Source organism: Rana temporaria, chromosome 7, assembly GCF_905171775.1.
Source record: "Rana temporaria chromosome 7, aRanTem1.1, whole genome shotgun sequence".
Classification (NCBI taxonomy): domain Eukaryota; kingdom Metazoa; phylum Chordata; class Amphibia; order Anura; family Ranidae; genus Rana; species Rana temporaria.
Window position 1 is genome coordinate 162,919,504 of NC_053495.1, and position 13,501 is coordinate 162,933,004.

Below are 13,501 nucleotides of genomic sequence, written 5' to 3' on the forward strand. Positions count from 1 at the left end.
GCGTCCTCTCCCTCAACAGATCCTCCACTCCCTGTGGCAGTTATTCTCCCTGCACACACCCACGTCGTCATTCACAGATCCCTGTGAATGAATAAACTACAAGTACAGTCTTTCACTGTGGCAGATGTCTGTAGATTAATTACACTGCCTACAGCTCTGAAAATGACAGGTACGAATAACGAAGAAATGTGAACTGACGTTAGGGGATGATAAATACACTTTATTGGAAATAAAATAAGCATCCACTTACATCAAAGGTCAGAGATGTCAACACCAACATCAATTGGAGTCAAACGACTCTACTCTTGAAGACCAGCAGAATGAAAAAAGGTTCAGGATCCCAAGACAGGTTACCCACACAATCAATGTTCTTATAATTATTAATCGTTGGTGCTGAGGTTTATTAAATTTAAGGACATTGATTGTGTTTTACACAGCAGCTGTTACTATAGAGATCAGTAGCGTGTGTATTTTTGGTACATATAAATTCACCCACACAGCTTTAGCCCAGAGCCAATATAAGAGTACACAGCCAGCAATAGCAGTGTCTGCAGCGCTCAGGAACAGGAGTAGGAAGCATCGGGTGAGAGGCACAGAGCACCACTTGCAGAGCTGTCAACCGGGATGGGAATAAAAACGACAATGCGTTTTTGGGCATCGAGCCCCTTTCTCAAGTCTTGTATTACCATCCCTGTTGACAGCTCTGCAAGCAGTGATTTGTGTTTCTCCCCCGCTGCTTCTTTTTCTAGTCCCCGAGCACTGCAGACTCTATTGATAATTGATAACTGCGTACTCTCATACTAGCTCTGGGCTGAGGCTGTATGGGTGAACTGTCTTGGGATCCTGGACCTTTTTCCATCCCACTTGTCTCCATGGGAGAGTTGATTGACTCAAATTTACATTGGTGCTGACATCCCCGACCTTTGATGTAAGTGGATGCTTATTTTATTTCCAGTAATGTGTATACGTTTACTGTACAGAGGTACGGGCAACTGACTTGTAGGTAGTGTGTGCAGGAGCCTGACACTACACCTGATCACGAGTGCAATACTTTGCAGGCTCCTGTTTTAAATAATAATAAATGCACACTTTTTACCTGCAAAAATATGTGCATTTATTATTTTTATGTAAAGGTGAACTTACTTATGCTTCAAATATAAGAACTCTAAATCAGATCTAGTTACTCCATCCATGCATGCAATTCAGGCACACCTGGTTATCTTGCTTTGGTAACTTCAGTATTTTCCTGTTGGGGCACTCCAGCTGTCAATTCCTATATTCACGCATCACCCATGATAGAGCCACATTCGGATTTCCGATCGGAATTGTCAGCAGAAGTGACCTACTAGGCGTCCGGATCGCCTCAGTCATTTATGTTTTTTATGTTTGTCATTTGTCCGTGTCTTTTATGTGCTGTCTGTTGCATGATACATGAACGATACACTATACATGAACATGAACTAGTTTCATTAGTGCATTTTTGGCCGGCCGCTGCTAATAGGTTGAATTCAGAGCTACTATAGCTCCTATGGTGTTATTTTTGTTTATTTATCCCGTTTGAATATACTATATTATGTAATTTGCTACAATTCATTAAATATCTTTTATCTACATCCATTGTCCGTCACTGCCTTGGTAGCCTCTTCGTTGTCCCAGGGGACACCACTCTTAAGTCTCCCTGTAGGGACAACATCCCCCTTTTTGTATAACGGTGAACTTAGCCTTTTAAACTCCATCCTCCTGGCTTAAGCCCATTCCCTCTCATTCAGCTGTCAATTTCCAGCTGGTGGACATGTTATAAGAGCAAACAAGGCACAGAAATATGTTTAACCACATGCTGCTCGTGTGCGCCCCTGGGGCGGCGCGCAGCTTGGTGATCGGCGGTGCAGTGTGTCACTCGGACAAACGACATCGCTGATCACAGTAAAGACGTAGGCTCTTTACCATGTGATCAGCTGTGTCCAATCAGAAGTGCTAAATATCAGCATTCCTCTACTCACTCTGACAGCGCATGAGTAAATGAGAGCCGTTAAGTGGCTCTCTCCAGATGGGGGGGGGGGGGTCTTTGCTGATAATCAGTGCAATGATTGTCAGTGAGGCCCCACCAGGGATGCCCACCAGTGATACCCACCAATGCTGCCTTTCAGTGCCCATCAGTGATGCCTGCCAATATCGCCTGTCAGTGCTCATCATTGCTGCCTATCGGTGCCCATATAGGTTGCCCATCAGTGCCTCCTCACCATTGCCCATTAGTGAAGGAGAAAAATTACTTATTTACCAAAAAAAATACAGAAACTAAATAAAACTTTTTTCAAAATTGTCTGTTTTTTTCATTTGTTTAGCAAAAAATAAAAAATAAACTGTGGTGAGTAAATACCACCAAAAGAAAGATCTATCTGTTTAAAAAAAAATTAAAACATTTTTTTTTTTCTGGCTACAGCATTGCATGCGCAATTGTCATTCAAAATGTGACTGTGATGAAAGCTGAAAATTGGCCTGGTATTGAAGTGGTTAATAAAAGATAAAACAATGTCTCACTCACATCAAGGAAAATATCCTAAGACCCCTTTCACACTGGGGTGCTTTGTAGGTGCTATAACGCAAAAAATAGCGCCTGCAAAGCACCCTTAAACAGCCCTTAAACAGCCGCTGCTGTCTCTCCAGTGTGAAAGCCCACTGGATCTGTCGTCTGATTTTCGGATTGTGTGTACAGACCATTAAGGGTTGCAGGCCAAGCAGCTTTCCTCATTAGAGTCCTGCAGGTGCACAGCTGATTATTAATTATGAAACTACTCCCATTAGACTTACTTTGTCACATGGACACAGACAAACACACAGGGATTTCTTCAGAATAACAAATGGTAGGAATCTGCAACAAAGTTTGTTAAACTCCTTGAAATGTACAGCCATGGCCAAATGTTTTGAGGATGACACAAATATAAATTTTCACAAAGTTTGCTGCTTCAGTTATTTCTAGATTTTTTTTGTCAGATGTTACTATGGTATACTAAAGTATAATTACAAGCATTTCATAAGTGTCAAATGCTTTTAGTGACAATTACATTAAAGGGTCACTAAAGGAAAAAAATGTTTTTGCTGAAATGACTGTTTACAGGGTATAGAGACATAATAGTTAACTGATTCCTTTAAAAAATGATTACAAATAGATAAAAATCAATCATATAATGCGCCTGCAGGTTAGTTTCACTTTTAAACTGGTTTCATGTTCCTGTGAAGTAAAGAGACACACAGAACAAAAACAAACAAATCCAGGGCAGTGTTTTGTTTTTAAAATGAATCTGATTGGTTCTGTTAAGTTTTAGACACACAGTAATGACAGCTTAGACCACAGTGAAAAGCTCCCAGTACTATGGTTATAAGGAAACAGGCAACCAGGAAGTGTGGAGATCACAGCAGAATTACAGCAACTTCAAAGCAAAAACGAACAATAAGGACATGAAACCAGTACTGCAGTAAGGTAAAGGAAGCTATTTAGCTAAAAAAAATAATTCCTTTAGTGATCCTTTAAGTTTATGTAGAGTCAATATTTGCAGTGTTGCCCTTTTTTTGTTTCAAGACCTCTGCAATTCACTCTGGCATTCTGTAAATAAACTTCTGGGCCACATCCTGACTGATAGCAGCCCATTCTTGCATAATCAATGCTTGGAATATGTCAGAATTTGAGCTTTTTTTTTTTTGTTTTGTTCACCCACCTCTTGAGGATTGACCACACGTTCTCAATTAGGTTAAAGGGTCACTAAAGGAATATTTTTTTTAGCTAAATAGCTTCCTTTAGTCCTGGTTTCATGTCCTCATTGTTCGTTTTTGCTCTAATCCTTCTCTGTTCTGAACACTTCCTGGTTGTCTGTTTCCTGCTGAAAAAAGTCATGGGAGCTTTCTCTCTGTGGTCACTAATCAAGGAGGTGTGATTACTGTGTGTCTAAAACCCCTCAACACCAATCAGTTTCGTTTTCCAAACCATCACTGCCCTGTATTGGCTTTGTGCAGCAGAGAAGCAGGAAACATTCAAAAACGAAACTGAAACTGTAGGTACATTATATGATTGATTTTTATCTATTTTTAATCATTTTTTAAAAGGAATCAGTTAACTATTATGTCTCTATACCCTGTAAACAGTCATTTCAGCAAAAAAAAATGTTTTCCTTTACAGCTCCTTTAAGGTCTGGGACACTTCCTGGCCATGAACCCAACATTGTAATGTTTTGTTCCTCAAACCACTTAATAATTACTTTTGCCTTATGGCAAAGTGCTCCATCATGATGGAAAATACATTGTTTGTCACCAAACTATTCTTGGATGGTTGGGAGAAGTTGATCTCGGAGGATGTTTTTTGTAACATTCTTTATTCATTGCTGTGGTATTAGGCAAAATTCGGGATTTTCCTAGTTAACATGACGGAAAATCTGAGTTATATGAGGACAGGAGGCGATTATCTTGCATTAAACTTTCTTTTTAATGCTCATAGCAGAAACCATAACAGCTATTCATTTAATACAGAGAAAAAATTCTTCATAGGACTACAATACCCAGCAGCCCCCGGGGCCCCTCCCCCCTGTCATAGTGTCTATATAAGGGGCTGTCTGGATCTCCTCCTCCTCTTTCTTTATGCGATCCTGGATAATCACGGAACATCACGTAAGTCTATCCTTGTGGATCTCGTTCAGCTGGTATCGAGGAAACCTCCGTCGACGGTGAAAACAGGGCCAAACGGGCCGTAGCAACAAACATCACCTGGGTGTTGGCTATGCGATCTGAACTGTGTTCAACTGGAACAAAAAACAGACAACCGTCATACGGGAACTCCAGAGTGCTTTCTTAACGTCCGCATAGGCGTAGACTCCACCCATCAATAACCTGAAAGACAAGACATATCATGATGGGGTGGGTAGGGTGGGAAGATAATCGCCTCCTTTCCTCATATAACTCAGATTTTCCGTCATGTTAACTAGGAAAATCCCGAATTATATATCAGACAGGAGGCTTCATATCTTGCATGTTTAAAGCTAACCAACATAATACAGTACATGCAATATATACTAGAGTATTGAGGAGGAGACATGGTTAGAAGGTCGGAAGTAATACTGTCTAAAAGTCGTTTCCGACGACCAGTCCGCCGCCAGTAGAAGGTCCGAGAGGGAACCCCCCGAAGTGACTACTTTGGTAGCCATAGCGCCCCTGGTGGAATGAGCTCCGAAAAGCGAGGTGTCGATCTCGGCCATTTCCATGGCCGATCTCACCCACCTGGCCAGTGAAGCCGTGGAAACTGGGAGATGTGGTTTCACATAAGAAACCAGTAGTTGATTCCGGTCTGGTGACCTTAGGGTCGCCGTCCGAGATTCATATTGCTGCAAACACCGAACCACGCATATGTGTGGGTGGTCAGGAAAAAAGGGGTAGAACACTGTATGGATCCCTGTTTTCGTCCGGCGAACCACAGAGAACCGTACACCCTCCGGCGAGAATTGACGCCGGGAGATGTCTAATGCCCTAACATCTGAAACCCGTTTTATGGATATAAGGCATAAAAGGGTAGAAAGCTTGATAGAAAGGCTCTTCAATGAGAGGGTATCATTTTCCCCCCCAAGAGGTGAAGAGCCGTAACACTTGGGAGACATCCCATGTGGATTGATATCTAGGTCAGGGGGGGCGATTATATTTTACCCCCCGTAGAAGTCTGCAGATCAGTGGGTGTTTACCCACCGGTGAAGCTTCCACCAGACAATGGTAGGCCGAGATGGCAGACCTGTATACATTCAATGAGCTATAAGACTTGCCCGCCTCATATGCGTCAGCTAAATAGTTCACTACGTCTGTTACAGGTGCATGAACGGCATCAATTTGCCGTTGATCACACCAACGAACCCACAGGGTCCAGGCCGATCTGTATGCCGACCGAGTCCCTGGGGCCCAGGCCAAGGCGAGGAGGTCTCTAGCCGATTGTGAAAACGTGTTATCAGGAGCTCCGAACCTGAGATCAACCACGCTAAAAGGGGAAGGTTGCCGTCTCTCAACAGAGGATGACAGCCTAGGGCCGCGTTCGATAGGAGATGAGGTGAGAATGGGAGTAATCGGGGGTAGTCGATCGCCATTCCCAGGAGAAGAGGGAACCACGGTTGTGTCGGCCACCAGGGTGTGATCAACACAACCGTCGCCGCCTGGGTCGCCACCTGAAGGAGCGTCCTGGTGAGCATGTTGAACGGGGGGAACGCATAGTGCGTCCCCCGCGCCCAAAATTGTCGGAACGCATCCACTGCCAATGCCTCTGGGTCCGGCCTCCAGCTGTAAAAGCGGGGTAATTGCCGGTTGAGGCGAGAGGCAAACAGGTCCGTATGCAGCGGACCCCATAGAGTTTGCAGTGTCAGGAACACCGAACGATCCAGCGTCCAGTCGCTGGAATCCGTAAGGTAGCGTGAGTTCCAGTCTGCAACGGTGTTGGAAATCCCTGGCAGGTATTCCGCCATAGGGGTGGTATTGATGGAGAGGCAGAACTGCCAAAAGTCAGATGCGATATCCGCCAGGATCTTGGATTTCGTGCCTCCTAAGCGATTGACGTATTGCACTGCTGCAATATTGTCCATGCGTAGGAGTACACATTTGTTGGAGGTATGAGGGAGAAAACTTTTGACCGCAAAGTATGCAGCCAAAAGTTCCAAGGCATTGATGTGGAGGTGTGTTTCCTCCACGGACCATTTCCCTCCGGTGGTGATTTGACCGCACCGGGCACCCCAACCCTGGCGACTCGCGTCTGACTCTATGATCACCTCCGGGTAGGAGTTGAAAATTGTCCTGCCGTTCCACTCGATGGCGTGGCGAAGCCACCATTGTAATTCCTCTATAGCATCCGGGCTTAACGGGACCTCGTCCGCGTATCGTAGCCCTTGTTGTAAGTGGAGAGTTTTTAGTCTCTGTAAGGCGCGATAATGTAAAGGTGCTGGGAAGATGGCCTGGATAGAGGCCGATAATAGGCCTACTATGAAAAATAAACAAAAAGCCGCGCCAAGTAGATATATATGAAAAAACCTCTCCCTGGGAAAGAGAGGTTACCAAAAAGAGAAAGACAAAGTCCAAAAAAAGTCCTAATATTGATGAACAGAAACTCCCAAACGTATTCAACGAATGTAATTCCTTAGGGGTTACTCATGTTTTAATCACCCGGTGACATATCATGCAAATCGTGAGATCCCTCCACCGAGTAAATGAGCCTCTTACCAGATGGCAAGTAACCAAAGCAGTTGGCTATAGCCCAGCCACGGCCTTTGGGTTCCCAGAAGTCACCGGACAAGACTGACAGCGTCACGACTTTAGCTAAATCGATCGCTCCAAAGCAGAGATGATATAGAAGAAAAGACTATATAGCGTAATACCGCTGGGTAACAGATTTATTTAAAAAGGTAATGTACTTACATCAATTCAAAGTAAAAACAGCGTGTGTTTAAAATAAATGCCGGCCGGCATGCAGGAGCCCTCCTCCCGAGCGTGGTGACGTCACTGGCGTAGCCTCCCAAACGCGTTTCGTCACAAGGGGACGTTCTCAATGGGGGTTTGACCCCCATTGAGAACGTCCCCTTGTGACGAAACGCGTTTGGGAGGCTACGCCAGTGACGTCACCACGCTCGGGAGGAGGGCTCCTGCATGCCGGCCGGCATTTATTTTAAACACACGCTGTTTTTACTTTGAATTGATGTAAGTACATTACCTTTTTAAATAAATCTGTTACCCAGCGGTATTACGCTATATAGTCTTTTCTTCTATATCATCTCTGCTTTGGAGCGATCGATTTAGCTAAAGTCGTGACGCTGTCAGTCTTGTCCGGTGACTTCTGGGAACCCAAAGGCCGTGGCTGGGCTATAGCCAACTGCTTTGGTTACTTGCCATCTGGTAAGAGGCTCATTTACTCGGTGGAGGGATCTCACGATTTGCATGATATGTCACCGGGTGATTGAAACATGAGTAACCCCTAAGGAATTACATTCGTTGAATACGTTTGGGAGTTTCTGTTCATCAATATTAGGACTTTTTTTGGACTTTGTATCTCTCTTTTTGGTAACCTCTCTTTCCCAGGGAGAGGTTTTTTCATATATATCTACTTGGCGCGGCTTTTTGTTTATTTTTCTATGTTGATTGTGTATTCGCACGATAGCTGCTGCCTTGAAATTATTGTGTAGTAGCGCAGTTTTTGTGTTTTTTCTAATAGGCCTACTATGCGAGCCAGCAAACGAAGGGAGACCTGACCTTTGCGTAACGTGGCCCTGATTTCTTTGCGAATCAGAGCCAGTTTCGCTTTCGGTAAAAGAAGTAGTGCCTGGTTGGTGTCCACAAGAAACCCTAGGAATTCCATCTCTTGAGAGGGTTCCAGGACTGATTTCTTGAAGTTGATGAGGAAACCGAGTTCCTTCAACAAGGATACCGCCCATTGGCTGTGTAGAGAGGCTAGTGTTCTGGATCGTGCCATGATCAGCATGTCGTCCAGGTATATAATTAGGTGTACACCCCTGCTCCTCAGAGCGGCTATTACCGGCTTGAGGAGTTTGGTGAAGCACCATGGGGCTGATGACAAGCCGAATGGGAGGCAGGTGAACTGCCACATTCGGTCCCGCCACAGAAATTTTAGGAATGACTGAGATTCGCTGTGCATAGGAACCGTGAGATACGCGTCTTTTAAATCTATTTTATCAACCAGTCTCCTGGCCATAGGAGGTCGCGTAACAGGTGGATACCCTCCATCTTGAAATGGCGGTATGCCACATGCTGGTTGAGATCTCTCAGGTTTATGACGGGGCGATGGCCGCCGTCTTTCTTCTTCACCAGGAAGATGTTGCTGATGAAACCGGGGGAGAGGGGGTCTACTTCCTGAACCGCTCCCTTGGACAGGAGCTCTCTGAGTTCCTTGTCGATCAGGTCTATGTTTTGGGCCGAAAAATGGATAGGGGAGGGTATTACATTGAGGGTCGGGAGGGACAGGAACTCTATCCGATAACCCGTTACCGTCGAGAGGATCCAAGTATCCGTCGAAATTTTGGACCAGGCATGGGAAAAATACATCAGTCTGCCCCCCACCCGTGTGTGTGGAATTGAAGGTGGAATAAAACTCACCGGTCGGTGGCCTAGACCTTGGAAATCCACGTCCTCCGCGTCCTCTCCAGGGGCGTCCCCGTGGGGGGAAAAAGGGTGCGGGTTGAGCCATCGGCATGGCGTACGGTTGAGGAGCAGGAGTGTACTGCTGGTTGGGTGGTCTCGAGTAGGGCCTGTACTGAGCAGTGCAGCCGGTAGATCGCCCTCTGCCTCTACCGGCCTTCCCAAAAACCCGGCCGGGTTGGGATTTCCTCAGTGATGATTGTGCCTTGTCCAGGCTTGAAAAGAGACTTACAAATTTATTTATATTTTTAATGAGGTCGTCTCCGAAGAGAAGACCCCCGGCAGATGGTCCCGGTTCATTCTCTGCCAGGTGGCTGAGTTGAGGGTCCAACTTCATCAAGATGGAGCGGCGGCGTTCCACTGAGCAAGTTGTGTTAGCTGTGCCCAGCAGGCATATAGCGCGTTGGGCCCAGCCCCTGAGTTGTGTTAGATCTACAGGTTGGGCTGATGAGGCCGCCTGTTCTGCCAAATTTAGTATTTTTGTGAGGGGACCAAGGATATCCAATATGCGGTCCTGGATAACTTTAAAGGACCTTTCAATCCCTTTCTTTGCATATTTCCCGGATCTCGTCAAATATTTGAGCAGAACCGGGTCTATCTCAGGGGTGATAGCCACTTTGTTTGCCACATGTGGTCTGGGGCATTCTGACCACAGTTTGTTGCGGTTGACCCTGTCCAAGGACCGTCTGGTCCATAATTCCAGATACTGGGCCACATGGGGAAGTGGGGCCCAATCCCCTGAACGCGGATGAGAGATCTCGTCCGGGTTGAATAATGATTGCCCCTGGGAGTCTACAATGGCATTTTGTGGCATGTCATTATTGGCGTCATGGTGGATCGCCGTAAGCCCCGCGTCCTCTTCATCGTCTATGAGTGAATCAGAGGATTCGGCTCCGTCAGACACTTCAGACTCGTCATCGGATGTGTCATATGAGTCTGGTTTAATCCGCCTGGCGGATCTATGCCCTTTGATTATCTCCTTGGGGCCCAAGGGTCGGATGTGGTCTGGGATGTGCGGGGTGTGGCAGGTCGGGTTGGATCCTGCTTGGGGCACATTGTAAACTTCCCCTGCCGGGGAGTCGAAATGCACTGACAAGTGCTTAAGTTTTTGGGCAGCTTTTCCTTTAGTCGGGGGGCACCCCGAAGTGGATGGAACTGAGACTGAACCTGTTGTATTAGCTGACAAGGCTGCCTGAATGGACTTGGTAATGAGTTCCTGTATCAGATTTGTGGATAATAGATGCGATGCATCCAAATCCACCACCTCATTGCCCAGGCCCGAGCCACTGCCCTCGGTAGTCATTATATATATTTGTGTATGCTAGCACCAATAATCCTTGTCAGGGATAAATCACTGACAGGCAATGAAGCTAGTGAAAATTTTAACAGAATTTTTTACAGAATTTTTGGGGTTGCAGACTACTGCGGATGAGGGTCAAGTATTGCCCTGTTCTGTGTGAGAGGATCCCCCCTAGTCTGCCCGAGGTACCTGACCGAGAATGAGGTCCTGAGATTGAGGGTCTGCGGCAGTAGAGGGAATGGAAGTGGTCAGCCAGTCCACAGCGCGCTCCTGCTCCTTCCGACCGTTGCTCTGAGGTGGAAGGAAAGTGCAGGAAATCGCGCCTCGCGAACGCGGCCGTAATCTCGCGAGATTACGGCCGTTGGATCTGATAGGACGCGAAGTGCAGGGAGGCGTGCCGAGGAGCAGCGTCCCTCGGCCGCGCCCCTCCACAAACAAAAGCCCGCGAAGTGCGGTGTGAGGGTGAGGGAGGGAAGTCTGAGGAGAGTGGAGAAATGGCGTCTGACAGGAGGAAGGAAAGGAAAAAACCTAGCGATAGGGGACCAGACAAACGGCGCAGCGCGGTAGTCCAGTCAGAAAGGTTTAAGCTGAAAACCAATATAAAACATATATACTATATATTCATCATTAAATACATCTAGTAAACACATTAGTATCAGAAACATAAATTGATGGTACTTATCTTAGCCATGAGCAGAAAGAAAGAGGAGGAGGAGATCCAGACAGCCCCTTATATAGACACTATGACAGGGGGGAGGGGCCCCGGGGGCTGCTGGGTATTGTAGTCCTATGAAGAATTTTTTCTCTGTATTAAATGAATAGCTGTTATGGTTTCTGCTATGAGCATTAAAAAGAAAGTTTAATGCAAGATATGAAGCCTCCTGTCTGATATATAATTGTGATTAAGCCCACTCCCTTGGCTGAGAAGCAACCCCACACATGAATGGTCTTGGGATACTTTACTGTTGGCATGACACAGGACTGATGGTAGTTCTCATCTTTTCTTCTCCTGGCAAGGTTTTTTCCAGATGCCACAAACAATCATAAAGGGTATTAATCAGAGAAAATTACTTTACCCCAGTCCCCAGCAGTCCAATCCCTGTGCCTTTTGCAGAAGATCAGTCTGTCCCTGAGGTTTTTGCTGCTCTTCTTGACACCAAACTATCTTCCAAAAGTCTTCTCCTCTACAGATGTACTCACACCCACCTGCTGCCCTTCCTGAGCAAAGCTCTGCACTGGTGGTGCCCCGATCCTGCAGCTGAATCAACTGTAGAAGGTCCTGGCGCTTGCTGGACTTTCTTGGGTGCCAAGAAGCCTTCTTTACAAATGCATTGAAAATGTTTTTTAAGGGATGAAGTTCATTTTAATGGCAAAGAAGGACTTTTCATCTTATCACTCTTTATACCATTCTGCATATATGCAAATTAGCTTTTTAAAAACAAGGGCAGCAGACTATGTGAAATCTAATATTTGCGTCATTCTCAAAAATTTAGGCCATGGCTGTACTTAGATCACCCAGAGGGGAATATGTTTTTTTCTCAAAAATGGAGTTACGTTTTAAATATAATTTTTAGGGTTAACATACACTTTAAAGCTGGATTGTGGTAATAAAAGAACACCCCTACTCTGCTATCACATGCCAACTAGTCACATTCTAGATTTGATTGCAGGAAACTAGAAAGAGGGGCCCCTATTAGTTCACTTGGGGAGCTCATATTCTATGTGTATGGGTTCTCGCCTGTCACGGAAGCATGAATCAGACGTACAACAACAGATAAATGAAATAGGAAGGCTTTATTAAAACCAAACAGCAAGGTTAAAGTCCAAACGGATGATCAAACAGTCAGCAGAGTCTTCCACCCGAGCCAGGGTCGATAGCCAGGAATGAGAGTCAGCCAAGCCGGAGTCCGTATACAAGAGAGAGGTGGTGAAACGAAGCCGGGGATCAGGAGCCAGAAGGATCGTCCGTGGGAGCCGGGTCGGTAACCAAGAGCAGCAGCACAATCTCAGGAGCTTGTGTATACAAGAGGCCCAATCAAGGAAATGCAGCAGCAGCCCTTATATATATATATATGCAAGGCATCCAGCTCCTCCCAGTGGGAAGGAGGAGCCGCAGGGTGTGGTAAGTTATAAGAACCCCAGGAAGCAAGATGGCTGCCAGCACATGTCAGTGATAAGAAGCCTGCAAGGAGGTAAGACCATGACAGTACCTCCCCCTCAAGGGCCCCTCCTCCGCGGCGCAAAAAACGTTTTTTGTGGGAAGCGCACATGGAAGGCTCGGAGCAAGACAGGAGCATGGACATCTGCGGAGGGAACCCAGGAACGCTCCTCTGGACCGTAACCACGCCAGTGGACCAAAAACTGCAACCAACCGCGGACCGAGCGTGAGTCCAGGATATCGCTTACCTCATATTCTTCATGATCGCCCACCTGGACCGGACGAGGCCGAGGAACCGAGGAGGTGAAGCGATTGCACACCAGTGGTTTCAACAGGGAAACGTGAAACACATTGGAGACCCGCATGCCAGGTGGGAGCGCAAGGGCATAGGCAACCGGGTTTACCCTGCGAAGCACTCGGAAGGGACCAACAAAGCGAGGAGTCAGCTTAGGAGTGGGCAGTCGAAGGTTGAGGTTGCGAGTGGACAACCCGACCCAAAAATGCCCGCTGAGACCACAGTACATGCATCGACCCTCGCGTCTCCGGGATGCCCTCTCCCCCTCGGACAGGCGAGCAAACCCCAGCTGCATGGGCTCACCCCCAGGCAAGTCAACCCCAGGAGGCGTGGGAGGAGAGGGAGGCACGGGTGGTACAGCAAACATAGGCACCAATCTGTTAGGAGGCCTCCGCAGGCTCTCCTTAAAAGAAGGTCACTTTAGGAAACTCTTAAAAGGTAAGCGGGTGCTATATACTGTATGTGTGTCAGGCATGGATTTATAGTTTGGCCTGGAATTGCCATTTAAGACAACAACATGTCCAGCACTGGCTAAAAGGACATCCAGTGTCCTTGTTAAAGAAAATCTGTACTAGCTGGAGTACTGTTTTTT

The 13,501-nt window shown here is 46.4% G+C and overlaps 1 protein-coding gene across 2 annotated transcripts in view; it reads left to right on the top strand.

Annotated features, from left to right (window-relative positions):
- The window catches only part of LOC120945845 (histo-blood group ABO system transferase 2-like), a 49,569-nt gene that overhangs the window by 29,535 nt on the left and 6,533 nt on the right, over positions 1 to 13,501 (top strand). The gene's annotated exons all lie outside the window — the stretch shown is intronic.